Source organism: Nycticebus coucang, chromosome 12 (genome assembly GCF_027406575.1).
Source record: "Nycticebus coucang isolate mNycCou1 chromosome 12, mNycCou1.pri, whole genome shotgun sequence".
NCBI lineage: Eukaryota > Metazoa > Chordata > Mammalia > Primates > Lorisidae > Nycticebus > Nycticebus coucang.
This window is the reverse complement of record NC_069791.1, coordinates 4,622,230-4,635,575: the sequence shown is the minus strand read 5'-3', so window position 1 is coordinate 4,635,575 and position 13,346 is coordinate 4,622,230. Positions and strand designations below refer to the sequence as shown.

General features: G+C 41.5%; 1 protein-coding gene across 3 annotated transcripts in view; it reads right to left on the bottom strand.

The window, feature by feature from the left end:
* The window catches only part of TAFA2 (TAFA chemokine like family member 2), a 480,911-nt gene that overhangs the window by 300,706 nt on the left and 166,859 nt on the right, over positions 1-13,346 (bottom strand). The gene's annotated exons all lie outside the window — the stretch shown is intronic.

The window sequence follows — 13,346 nt, the reverse complement described above, 5'->3', positions numbered from 1 at the left end:
CAACACCTGCCGTATACCATGCAAAGTACTGGAGATAATAGGAAACTGCCTAAACCCTGCCCTTAAAGAATCTGAAGAACCAGTTTAATCAAGATAAAGATGAGTAAGAGGAGAAGAGGTGGGATTGATGTGTCAGAAGCCTCTTGCCCCAACCCATCTCCCATCCTCCCACCCCTTTCAATTCCAGCTGGTGTTTCATCTGCAAGCTGTGTTCAGGTGTCCCCTGACAGCACCTCCCCTCAGATTCCTAGGAGGGCTCACACTGCAGCCAAGTACAACAGCACAGAGCTGCTGGCCATTCCAGCAAATGTGCAAACCTGGAGTGGGCAGGGCTAAGGGGCAGTGCAGGACGTGGGTACCAATGCATCAATGCCCCAACCTCTGTGCCATGGGTCTGGGAGCTAACACATCAATGCCCCAACCTCTGTCTCAGGTCTGGGAGCTAATACATCAATGGCCCACCTTCTGTCTCAGGTCTAGGAGCTAACACATCAATGGCCCACCTTCTGTCTCAGGTCTAGGAGCTAACACATCAATGCCTCACCCTCTGTCTCAGGTGTGGGAGCTAACACATCAATGCCCCACCCTCTGTCTCAGGTGTGGGAGCTGACCCATCAATGCCCCACCTTCTGTCTCAGGTCTAGGAGCTAACACATCAATGGCCCACCTTCTGTCTCAGGTCTAGGAGCTAACACATCAATGCCCCACCCTCTGTCTCAGGTGTGGGAGCTGACCCATCAATGCCCCACCCTCTGTCTCAGGTCTGGGAGCTAACACATCAATGGCCCACCTTCTGTCTCAGGTGCACAGTTCTCAAGTGAATCACGCACTGATTCTCCAAGTTTGCCCAGCAGGATTGAGTCACAGTTGTCCACAGGTGTCAACAGCTCACAAATGCACCTTAGACCGGCATTCACTCCTCCTCTCTCCCTTTTCCCCATGTGCTCCACCCCTGTACGCTGTGATCAGCTCCAAGAATAAATTACTTTTATGAAAACCCTGGTCTCAGGCTCTGCTTGGAGAGAGAAGCCTTCAAGTCTTACACAATCCCCGCCATCTCTATTCTTACCATCTTACAGAAGAAAACAATATTATTAGTTTAAAATAGGGCATGCTCTCAGATAAGACGCTGATGAAGTCTGCCTAAGGAGACACCTTGTCAAGCTGACTCACTCCACACTTCATTCACTCCTTCATTGCACACAGACTGCCTACCATAAGCCAGCCTCTCTTGTAGGAATTAACAGTGGTGGACACAACAAAACCCACACTCTCTGGAGGTTACGTTCCAGTGGGAGAAGCCAGCCATAACCAAGTCCATAGATGATACACCGGGGGCTGATACGTGCTGTGATAAAAAATGAAACAGTGAAGTGGGAAGTGATAGGAGAGGCTGTGTTCAAAGAAGGTGTCTCCGGAAAAGCATTTGAGTAAAGATCTGCATGAAAAGATTCATAAGAATATCTGGGGGAAATTCTCAGGCAAAAGGAACAAGCGGCAGGCAAAGGCCTGCGGTTAGCAGTGAGCTGGTGGTCAGGGCGGAGCCGGGAGGGCAGTGAGAGGCCGTCCCGATGGCCTACGTGGGAAAGAAAAAGAGGCACCCTGGTTCTGCGTAAGCACTGTTTTCTCGAAAATGAATATTTTTTGACAAAAAGTTGTTCATATTGCACTTTGAAATGAGAATGTATAAAACTATTGTGGGAAGTTACACAGTGTTCACACTATTTACAAAGAAGAGCAGTCCTGATCCACAGGACAGCGCAGGTCAGATGCAAACTGTACAAGTCCAGAGGAGCAACAAAATCCTAGACACACTGTTCTAAAAGATTAAAAAAATAAATAAATTGAATGAACAAATTCTAAAAGGGATTTAAGGAATAAGTCAGAATAAGTGAAAAGAGAGTGGAAATTTTCCTTCAAAGTGTGATTGCCTGGTCCTGTCATTCCAGGCATCAGTATTGGGGAAAATACCAAGTTTCAGCCGCAGCTGTGAGATGTCAGATTCATGGATTTTCTTTTAATAAATGTAATACAGAATAGTATTTTTAATATTCCCAGAAAATTTTATTTTAAAAAAAGACCTTTTCATGTTCATTTGTTATCTTCTCCCCTTACCCACATCTTTAAAAAAGTGTTTTCATAAATACTGAATCTAGACATAAGAAAGCAAATAATCCCTTTTATCATAGGCACCGTTTGTATGGTAGATACATGGTAAGGGGGTGCTGCGTTCCCTCCCTACACAGCATTTCAGACATTAACAGCCGATGCTTTTACTTACTTTACTTACCAGAGGATAAATACGGTTCAAAATGTTTTACACATATGAAGACATTTAATCCTCACAGCTCTATTACCTGTGCACTATTCTGCCTCCCATTTTACATTAGGGAAACTGAGGCACCATGAAGCTAATATCGTGGCCAAGGGCTGACGGCTGGAAGCCGCATTCAGGCCCGTCCGCCTTTGTACTCTGAACCCCTACCAGACCACCGCCTCTGCCCTGTACAGGTGGTAGCTTGATTTTAAACAAAACCAAAAATAGAAGCAGCACCTGGAGAATAGAATTGAAGAAAAACAGGGAGGAGCTGGGGAGAGACATCTGTCCTCCGCAGCTAATTCTGCCCACAGCAGGAAGGCACAAGTGGCATTTTCTAATCCCACCACACATCTCATGGAGACAACGTGAGACTCGCCTTCCGTCCTGCGGGCAGCCTCTCCCAGCCCAAGGATTCAGTCAAGTGCTAACCTCAGCTGCGGCAATGCCACAGCCCCAGCTAGGTGCCAAGGAAGGGCACGTTTACTCAGCTGGTGACACGGCTGGCCCACACGCAGCCCTCCTCATTTGTTACTCTCCTGACTTAAGACTGAAAAATATCCTGGCTGTAAGAGGATCTTAATACCACAGGAAACAGTTCTCTTCTATTCTCCAGGGTTTTTTCCCCCTCTGACTCCACTGAAGGACAAATTCAAAGCACTACTCAACCGAAGCAGGCCTCACCCTCTCAACAGTGGCCTGAAGACCCACCACTCAGCACACAAATGCAATTAGCTGACTTTGTTACAAACAGTGGCTTTCACATCACAGTACCCAAATTTAACCTCACAAGAATCCAACTAAGAAGATTTATCAGCTATTAGCATCTGCATGTACTAGACAAGAAAACTAAAGGACAGAGCTCAAAAGCCTTGCACAGAATCACGTGAGCAGGTGAAGTGCAGAGAGGAAACGATGGACATGCATCTCTAAAAGTGAAGTCTGTTCACCACTACCAGTGACTCAGTCTTTAGCTGGCGACAGAGAGCCTGTCACATGCCCAGCTCTGTGCTCATGAATAAATTCCTATAGAAAACCACTTGAAACTCCCAAGCAAGGACTTACCTCCCGGCCTCTTTCCTCATCCCTGTGAAGAGGCTGACACTGGTACTGTAGTCCCATATTATTAAGATTAAATGAGATAGTGCATGTCAGCCCTCAGCACAGTGCCTGGCACAGAGGCAGATGTAAAGAAAGCCTTTGCAATCAGAGCTGTCTACTAAGGATTTAGCTCCTCTTGCCACAGAGGCAGAGAGAAACTGAATAACATTTATCACAAATGATGGATAAAGCCCATCTCAAACCTACACAGTGGAGGGAAGAGTGGCATCTCGGTTCTTATGGGCTCTCCCCCATATTAGCTGACACAGCACTCTCAGAAATGTTCTTACCTTTATAAAGAAAATACTGACAAACAAAAATTGATAGGAATTTGAGAGACACACCACAATAAATCTGACCAGATACTCAATCAGCTCATTTGTTTTTTCATTGAAATCAATGTCATGTCTCCTTTCATACTTTTTAAAAGAAAACATTAAAAAATAACAAAATATTTATGTAGATAAAAAGCCTCAGAACCAGCACTCTCAGGACCAGTGTCCTTGGGACCAGCGCCCTTGGGACCAGCACCCTAAGGAACAGCACCCTCGGGACTAGCATCACTGTAATTTTTTAATATTCTATAGGAATTACAAAAGGCCAGGGCAAGAACATCTCAACAAATTCATTGACCACTAAGACTGGATTTCTGTTCTTGCCTCAAACTGGCCATATAGTTACTCATGTGACTAAAATTCTTTCTGCCCCTCATCTCCCAAAGGAATGTATTGGACTGGCCTCTTACTCACCAGCTAACACAGTGTCTAGTGATTCACATTATATGTAAAAAGTAAAACAAAAAAATGTGATTATAGCTAATTAAAAACCATATACACATATGGATCAAAATCAGAAGAAACTACGAGACCTGTAATAGCTGCTCTTAAGTGATGTTGTTGCAAAGAAATATTTTAATACTGACACATCTCTTGGGGGAAGGACAATGTTATTAGAGGGACCTCACCCAGCAAATGCAAGCAGTATAACCTGGCTCATCATACCCTCAATGATTCCCCAACAATAAAAAAAAGAAATATTTTAATACAAATAAAACTTGGAATTCAAAGATCATTCAGGAGGCTGAGGAAAGAGGGTCCCTGGACTTGGAGGTCAGCCCGGCAACACAGGGAGACCTTGTCTCAGAAAGTCCCTGGGATAATATGAACAGGACCCAGATGGTTTTACTCCCAGCGAGGGGGACCCCCAACCCTCCTACCCTTCTTTCTCCTGTAGAACCACATGGTTCATTTCCTTTGTCCAGTCTAGGGGAAAAATCTTCAGGGTCTGGGGACCATATAGGAAGCAGGTCACTGCAATAGAGTCTTACAGTGGCTTGTGCTTCACTGCGCCTGTGTACAGCTTGGGATACAGTCCTTTGTATACTGCAGGTATTCAGCAAATACTCAGAGACTTTATTCCTTGAGATAAAATTTTCTGGGAGGCACCCATGGTTCAATCATAAAAGGCGATCTGTATTTTCTCTTTCCAGTGGGAAGGCAGTCCTCTCGTAACCTTTGCCCTCTTTCTCTAACAGAAGTCCTGGCTCCTCCCTGAGCACCCAGCCTCCGATGCACGGCTCTTAAGTTTTGGTTTCCTCTTACAACCTTTGTGTAACCCAGTCTAGTTAGGAGCAAGGCGAGTGCCCTGGCTTCTCATTACAGCTTTCTGACAATTCTTCCCCTCTCCACCATAACATTTCTGGGCTTGGAATTTCATCTCATCAGATTGTATCACCCCCAACCCTCACCACGGATGCTGTTTCCACACACCTGAGTCAGTGACACTCATTGCTTGGCAATTTTAGCTCCTGGTTTACTATGACTTTCTAAAACGCAACCTCTGTTAAATTTTGGCTCATATAGGGGTAGTCTGTCCAACACTACTAGCCTCTGTCTGACTCTCTCTCCCACAATGATTATACCTTGCACCCTATCCTAGCTGCTCACTTCCAAGTCAGATTCTCCACAGTTATCACCTACAAACCTTCTAAAACCCAAATTTCACGCATCACACCCCCTGGGTACCCTACATCTTCCAGCTCATTCCTTCTTGTACCTTAGTTCACTGTGACGGTGCTTAAACCCCACAGGCTCCAGCAGAGCACCAATCCTACTAATTTTTCAGTGTCCTTCACCCCGTTGACGTTTTCTCTACCCTACTCAGATTCAGTCCCGTGGCCAGTCAGGGGAGTGGCTCCCCGCGTCTGTGCTTGACCGCTTTCCCCTCCCACCACACTCTCAGTCCCCTGACACCTCAGTCTGTCCTCAACATAGCAGCCCAAAGGATCCCTTAAAATGTAAATGAGATTGTGTCCTTGATCTATTCAGTCCTCCCAAGTGGCTTCCATCTCACTCAGAGTAAAGGCCGAAGTTCCAACAATGGCTTGTGAAGCCACCTCCAAATTCCATCCCCTCCTGTCTGACTCGCCTGCCTTCTACTCACACAGTTCATCCAGCTATCTGGGTCCCTTCGTGGCTCCTCAACCCACCAGACATGCTTCTACCCCAGAGCTCTAATCCTATATGCACCCCCATGACTTTCTCCTTTGCCTTCAATTTTTCCAGCTTCTAAAGGAGGCTTGCCCTGAAACCCCATTTAAAATCGCAACCCATTGACCTCAGCCCGGCAGTCCCAATCCTTCATACCCTGGCTCTATTTTTTTTTTAACCATTGCACTTGTAACTAACTGTCTGCTCTGCTCTAAATGTATTTATGTTCATTCCCTCTCCTTTGTCCACTACTGGAATTTAGACTCCATGTGAACAAAGATTTTGATCTGTCCTATTCACTTACATATCTCAAGTGCCTAGAATGATGCCTGGTACACAGTAAACACACAATAAATATATCTAGATGGTTTAAACCTATTATGCTTCTACGTGTGACTTACTGGATCTCAACAGAACCAGAACCAGACTTGTGTTAAAAACGTGCAGATTCCTCATTTGCAATCTTTCCAAACTACAAAAATGTAGTTTTGTCGATGTTGCCGTCTAAAGTTGATTTCTACCTTTTCCCGCATAGATGAGAAATAAACATGTCCTCATTGTAAATGCACAAGTCTGTCTGCAAAAGCACATTGAATTTATAGTGATCTAAGATACTATAAGTAGATAGCAGTGAACAGACCATCATAATATCAATTAAGCAGAAACCCAAAATAAATGAGTAAAATATTATTTTGTCTTAGATACAAATACTTAAAAGCAGCCCCAGTTAATTAAAGATGGTAAAAAGAAAAATGGGAAATTTTTATGCCAATTCTCAAGGAGACTTTGAGGCCCTTTCGATGTTCTTAGCAATCGATGGTTGTATCTATTTCACTGCCAAGCGTGGTTTCTCCCCCGTGTTGCGAGGGGCTCGGCGGCACTGCTCTGCAGCTTCTAGCCCTCGGTGAGCTGCTTCTCAACTCACCTAAATGAAATGAAGAGGGAAGTACAAAGGTGCTTCTGATATTACTAGGCAATAGCTACAAGAGGAAGAAAGCAAAAAAGATGTTAAAGAGAGAGAAATTTCTTGAGCTGACAACAGCCGTATTGTAAAAGCATCTAGTCTGCTCGGACGTGAGTAGGAAGGGGAGAAATGGGTGTCTCCGGTCTGCTGGGCATGTGACAGGTACAAACGGCCTGTAAGACAAGCACAGAGCAAGGCCACCAGCAGCGAGTAAACTGATGAACAAGGGAAGGGATTTCTAAGCACGAGTCTCTAACTCCAGGGTCGCTTGAGTTTGTAGCCCAAGGAGGTGCTTGGGAAGAAGCGTCACTCTTGCACACTTCTACTTTCTCTGAAGGTCAGTCATAATGCCCAACTTTGAAGAGTTCTCAAAAACGCTAACCTAGGACTACCCTGTGAGCCAGCGTTCTCTCTTCTCTCTAAGACCCAGAGGAAAGGAGCTGGGCACCATGAACAGACCTCTGCACTCCTGTGTTCACGGCAGCACTTTCACAACAGCCAAGATACGGAAACAACCTGATTATGGGTCGTCGGACAGCTAATAAAGAAATTGTGGTACATGTGTACATAGACACAGTGAAGTATTATTAGACTTAAAAGAAGTGAGACCTTCCCATGAATGAAACCAGGGGGCATTATGCTAACTGAAAGAAGAAAGAAAAATGGTACATAATCCTGTTTACTCACAGAATCTGTGAATAAACAATGGAATTATTTATTTATGGATAATGAATGGAAACTTAGAGTAGCATGGTGGTTACTGGGGGTGGGGGTAAACTTCATGAGAAAACTCAGTCAGAAAGCACGAAGCCACCGAGATCTCATCTGCAGCTTGGGGACCACAGCTGACGACATTGTGTGGCCTGAAATTTACTAGGAATGTGTGTAGGCAATTTAGTGTTTAGCTACCACCGGGAGAAGGTGGCTCTGTGAATGACAAATGTGTATGTGTATATGTTTGACTGTAGTAATCACTTTACCATGTGTCTATATCAACATATAAAACATCATGTTATATAAATAACATAATATAAATATAATAAAAATGAATGGGGGAAATATCTAGTTTTATTCATTGTCTCCATTTTCGCCTTTCTTTTTCCCTCTTTCCAATATAATCTTAAATACAGGCTTCAGAATACAGATATGTGTACTGGATATTAAGATGGAATATAATTTAAGTTTAAAGTACAGGATAGGCGTTCTTCACCACTTCGTTGTATGCTAGTAAACTTTAGAGTTTACCAGACATTTTAATATGAAATGTTAGGATAAAAGTGCTTTTAGGGACCACATATCATCCATATTATAGATAATCTAGGGGTTCTAGTCCAAACTATTTACTCTGACAGCAGGCAAAGTAAGTCCAGAGATGGTCAATGTCCAGTCTAACGCTCCAGGGCTTGACTAGAATGCAGGTTCTCTCCCTGGCCCCTCCCCCTCTTTCCAGTGAGACACACAGATGAAGCAGGTGTTACCGCACGGATTTTACAAGTTAGCAAAGGGAGGTGTGGACAGGTTTTTGTCCTAAGTTGCACAGATAGTGGCTCCACCCACGTCTCATGCCACATACCTGCCAGTGGAAAATTATGTCTCAGAAAAAAACAAAAAAAGCTGCATTTGAGGCTCCAATCTACCCTCAAATTATCTATTCAAATTTGCATTTCAATATTTTCATATCAAGCTCTTTTAAGCAAAGTAAACTTATTTTCCCTCTTTTAATACTATAAAGACTCACAGCAAGAATTGCTGTATTTTTATTTCTTCTTTCAATTTATAAAAACTACTTTCAACCTCTCCTAGATGATTTTGAACAGTATAAAATCAAGTCTGATAATAAGAATATTGCCTAGATCCTAAATTCGCTTCCATTTTGATAACTGTGTGTTTTTGTAAGCCATGTGCGAGGGATTTAAAAGTTTAGCATTTAGGGAGGGGGGTTTGGTGCTTTTTGCTTGTTTGTTGTTTTTATTTTTATTTTTTATTAAATCATAGCTGTATATGTTAATGCATTTATGGGGTACAATGTGCTGATTTTACATACAGTTTGGAATGCTTACATCAAACTGGTTAACATAGCCTTCACTTCACTTAATTATTGTGTTAAGGTATTTATACTCTACACTTCATAGATTTGACATGTACCCTCGCAAAATGCACCATAGGTGTGGTCCCACAGATTACCCTTCCTCCATCCAACCTCCCCCCCTCCCCCATCTCCCTCTTCTTCTCTCCTTCATCCTGGGCTATAGTTGTGTTTTATGTTTCATATGAAAGTGTGGGTGATTATATATTGGTTTCATAATAGTACTGAGTGCATTGCATACTTTATCTTGAAGCAACACCAAAAATACATTACAGGGATCTGATCAAACTAAAAAGCTTTTGTTTGTTGTTTTTTAAAACCAAGCTTTCTAACTCATCAATGCTTTTTTTTTTTTTTTTTGGACAAAGGCAGGCAGGGTTGTGAAGTGTGCCCTCTGCTGGCCAGAAGAGGAAAATTGTCATACTTTAAACAAAGCAAAGTGATGGAACCTGTAAATTCACCTGCATGTGGACATACCTGAAGACCTGAAATACACGAGCTTATAAATGCTTGATTTTTTTAAAGGATGTCATAGTATAAGTACTTAATGTTGGAAATAAAATAGATTTATAAGGCAGAGAAGCTGAAATTGAATGATAAGATTTGTTTCAGCACTCTGCTTTACTAGTAAGTCAAACAGAGGTTACAGCTAGTAGGAGAAAAGGAAATCATTCTGGGGCAGATGGAGCCATCTCAATTTTTTAATCATATTTTACCAAGAAAATGTCAATGGTATATCAATTTCAAAGTATGGATTATAAGCATCAATATCGTCATTTAAATGGAAGTCATCAAATTCAGTGACCAAATTATTTTCTCCCCACCTGTTTTGTATCACTGCTCATCAATAAATCATCAACTTTTAAAATATCTGCTTACAAAGCAAAAAGAGAGATGGGTCCCTAGCTTGTCACAATGCTCCTTACAAGCATATATGCTTCGGACTCTGATAAGCTCCTTAAACTGTCCTCTCTAATCTTAGCACAATATTTCTTATCTCCTGACACTAAATGGAAAACTCATATTCCTTATTGCGGGGTGTCAAGAAACATATCTTGCCCATGAAGCATGCTAGATGTTGAGGGAAACTCTGGGAAGGATGATGAAGGCCTGTCCTCTGAGATCTGTGACCTGGCTACCTCTCCTAGAATTCTCCCCCTGTGCAGCATCTGCTCCCGCTACACCCACCCTTCCCTATTTCAGCAGCACACCAAGCACATCACCCCAGGAGCCTTTTTGCACATGCTGACCCCTTGATCTATTCTTGACTCAGACAGACACACGGCCTGTTCCCACAGCTCATTACAGCTCTGCACAAGTGTCCCCACATCAACAGGACCTTCCCTTATCACCCTATACAAAACCACCAAGTGCCTTTACCCTGTTTTTCTCCCTAACACTTACCACCTCTTACTATTACAGAGATTTTCTTTTGATTATAATCTGTATCTTCCCCTAGGAGGCAAGTTCTGTGAGGCAGAGACTTATTTAGTTCACTAGTCTATTCACAATGATTACAAGAGTACCTGGTTCATAATAGGTAATCACTTAATATCTGATGGACCGATAAACACATGGACTTACCAGAACATTACAGAGATAATTTCTGCCTTGAATGGCTTCTTGGGCCCTATCCTGTGATTTTATAAAGAAAGATTATCTTGAAAAAACAGACCTGATCCTCCCTTCCCATCAGAAGTCTTTTAACAACTTTTTAAAGTTTTATACTATCCTAAATTGACACATAATAGTTGTACATATTTATGGGGTACAGTGTGATGCTTCCATACATGAATACATCACGTCATGATCAAATCAAGGTAATCAGCAAATCCATCACCTCAAACATTTATCATTTTGGGGAGATAAGAACATTTAAATCCTCTCCTCTAGCTATTTTGAAATATACAATACATTATTGTTAACTAGAGTGACCCCACTGTGCAACAGAACATAAGAATTTACTCCTATTAACTGTGACTTTGTACCCATTGATCAGTCTCTGTCCTACAACCTGTCCTTCCCAGCCTCTGGTCACCACCTTCCTCCTCTTTACTGTACAAGATCAATGTTTACAGATTCCACATGTGTGTGTGATCATAAAATATTTGTTTTTTGTGTGTCTGTGTCTGGCTTACTTCACTTAACATAATGTCCTCATAACCACACAATTGTTTTTTCTTCTGGATTACTGTCCTTTCCTCTTGATCAAATATTTTAAGACCAATAAAATATAGCAACTAAAAATAATCTATAAAAATACCACATTGTTGGAATGAGTTAAATGTTAAATATTTCACAAAATTTCTACATTTTCTTAATTGAGCTTAGAATAGAAGGATGTTTTTTAAGAACTAAAAAGGAAAAGGAGTAAAAGAGAAAAACAAATTTTAATTGTGTGAGCATATGCCGGGACCTACTGGTTTTTTTTTTTTATTACAACACTGCCAAATCTTATTAAAATAAAAGTATTTTAACACACCACCATACCTAATTATATCTTCTGTCTGATCCCAAAGCAGCAAGCCTGAAAGACATCATAAAGAAATATAATGATCTACTTAAAATATCCCTACTATAAAACCTGACTTTGGGATGAATACATTTTATGTATGCTTTTATAATCACAAAAGAACTCACAAAACAATGAAATTGCTAATGCATCCAAATATTCCTAGCCGCTTTCTGGCAGTGCTGTCTAGATGCATCAGGGTTACACACAAGGAAAATGACTGCAGTTATTTGGTGTTTTGAAAAATGTCTGACACTATCCATTTTATTGACAACACTTTAGGTCTCATATTGTACATGATGAAAGAACTGGCCTTTGAAATTGTTGGGTCAAATAGAGAAAAATCAAATAACAGAAATTGATAGAAAGACCATTGTTGCAATCATACTGGGATCTTCTCAACCAACTTTTCAAACCAGTAAATTTTTACTATTTAATCATGTTGCTCAACAAAAATCTTCCACTAACTCTTCTACACAGGGGAAAATCCTTCAGCACATATAATCAGCTTTAAAAAAAAAAAAAAAAAAAGCAAAGCCATGGGAACTTCAGTATTTGGTAAAACCTAGAATAATCATATTAAATTCATAATTTTATATCTTTATAACATCTTGCAAAATAAATGTGGGGTTATCATGAGACCAAAAGATGACAAAGGTCTCCTTAATGGGGATATCATCTTACCCCCTTACACTCACTCTTCTTGCAGAGCTATCAAAAAACAGGGGAGAAAACTCAAGTTCCTTAGCTGTATTTCTTTCCTTATTCATACAGGGGTCCACAAAGTTCACGTGCAATTTAAAGCGTGATAAAGTTTTTTTGAGTGCCTACTATGTTCTAGGAACTAACAGCTGCTAGACATTCAAAGATGATACCTATCAGATCTGACCATTGAGTTTGCAAACTTGCCACAGTGCACTTATGCTGGCAGCACCGTAGCAACCACTGCATAAAGTTCCATGACCCGGTGTATCAGTGTCACACAGCCATGTTTGTGTTGACACGTGGTGGTATCCTGCTGAGTGATGTCCATTACTGTTGTTGCCTGTTTTGTGTGCCGTGGTGAGAAGGTGGGAGATTGAATTAGAGCAACAAACAAACATTTGTAAATTTCTCATCAAACTTGGTAAGAGTGGAAGTGAAATCAGGGACATGTTAGTCCACGAAATGGGGATAATGCCATAAGGAAAACAGCAGTGTACAAAGGGAGTAAATGCTTTTCCGACAGGAGAGAAAGCATTACTGATGCAGAGGTCAGGGAGGCCAGTAACAAGCAGAACTAATAAAAACATTTCAAAAGTCATTGAATTGTGCATCAAAATTGTCAGCCGACTGTGAGAAACATAGCAGACTAAATAAGCATCAATAGAGAAACAGGGAAATCTTCACTGAGCATCATGGCCAACAATGCATGGTTCTTGCATCACAACAATGCACCAGCTCACGCAGCACTGTCTGTGAGGGAGTTTTTAGCCAGTAAACTAATAACTATATTGGAACACCCTCTCTACTCACCTGATCTAGATGCTAATGATGTTTTTCTTTATACAAAGATAAAGGAAATCTTGAAAGGAAGACATTTTGATTATATGCAGGACATCAAGGGTAACACAATGACATCTCTGATGGCTATTCCAGAAAAGAGTTCTAAAATCACTTTGAAGGGTGGACCAGACTCTGGTGTCAAGGCACAGCTTCCTAAGGGGAGAACTTTGAAGGTGACTATAGTGATGCAGCAGTGACGTTTGCAGCACTTTTTCTAGGATGAGTTTACAAACTTAATTACTGGACCTTATAGTGTTAAACCCTGTAAAGGTGAGCACTTTTTCTAGGATGAGTTTACAAACTTAATTACTGGACCTTATAGCGTTAAACCC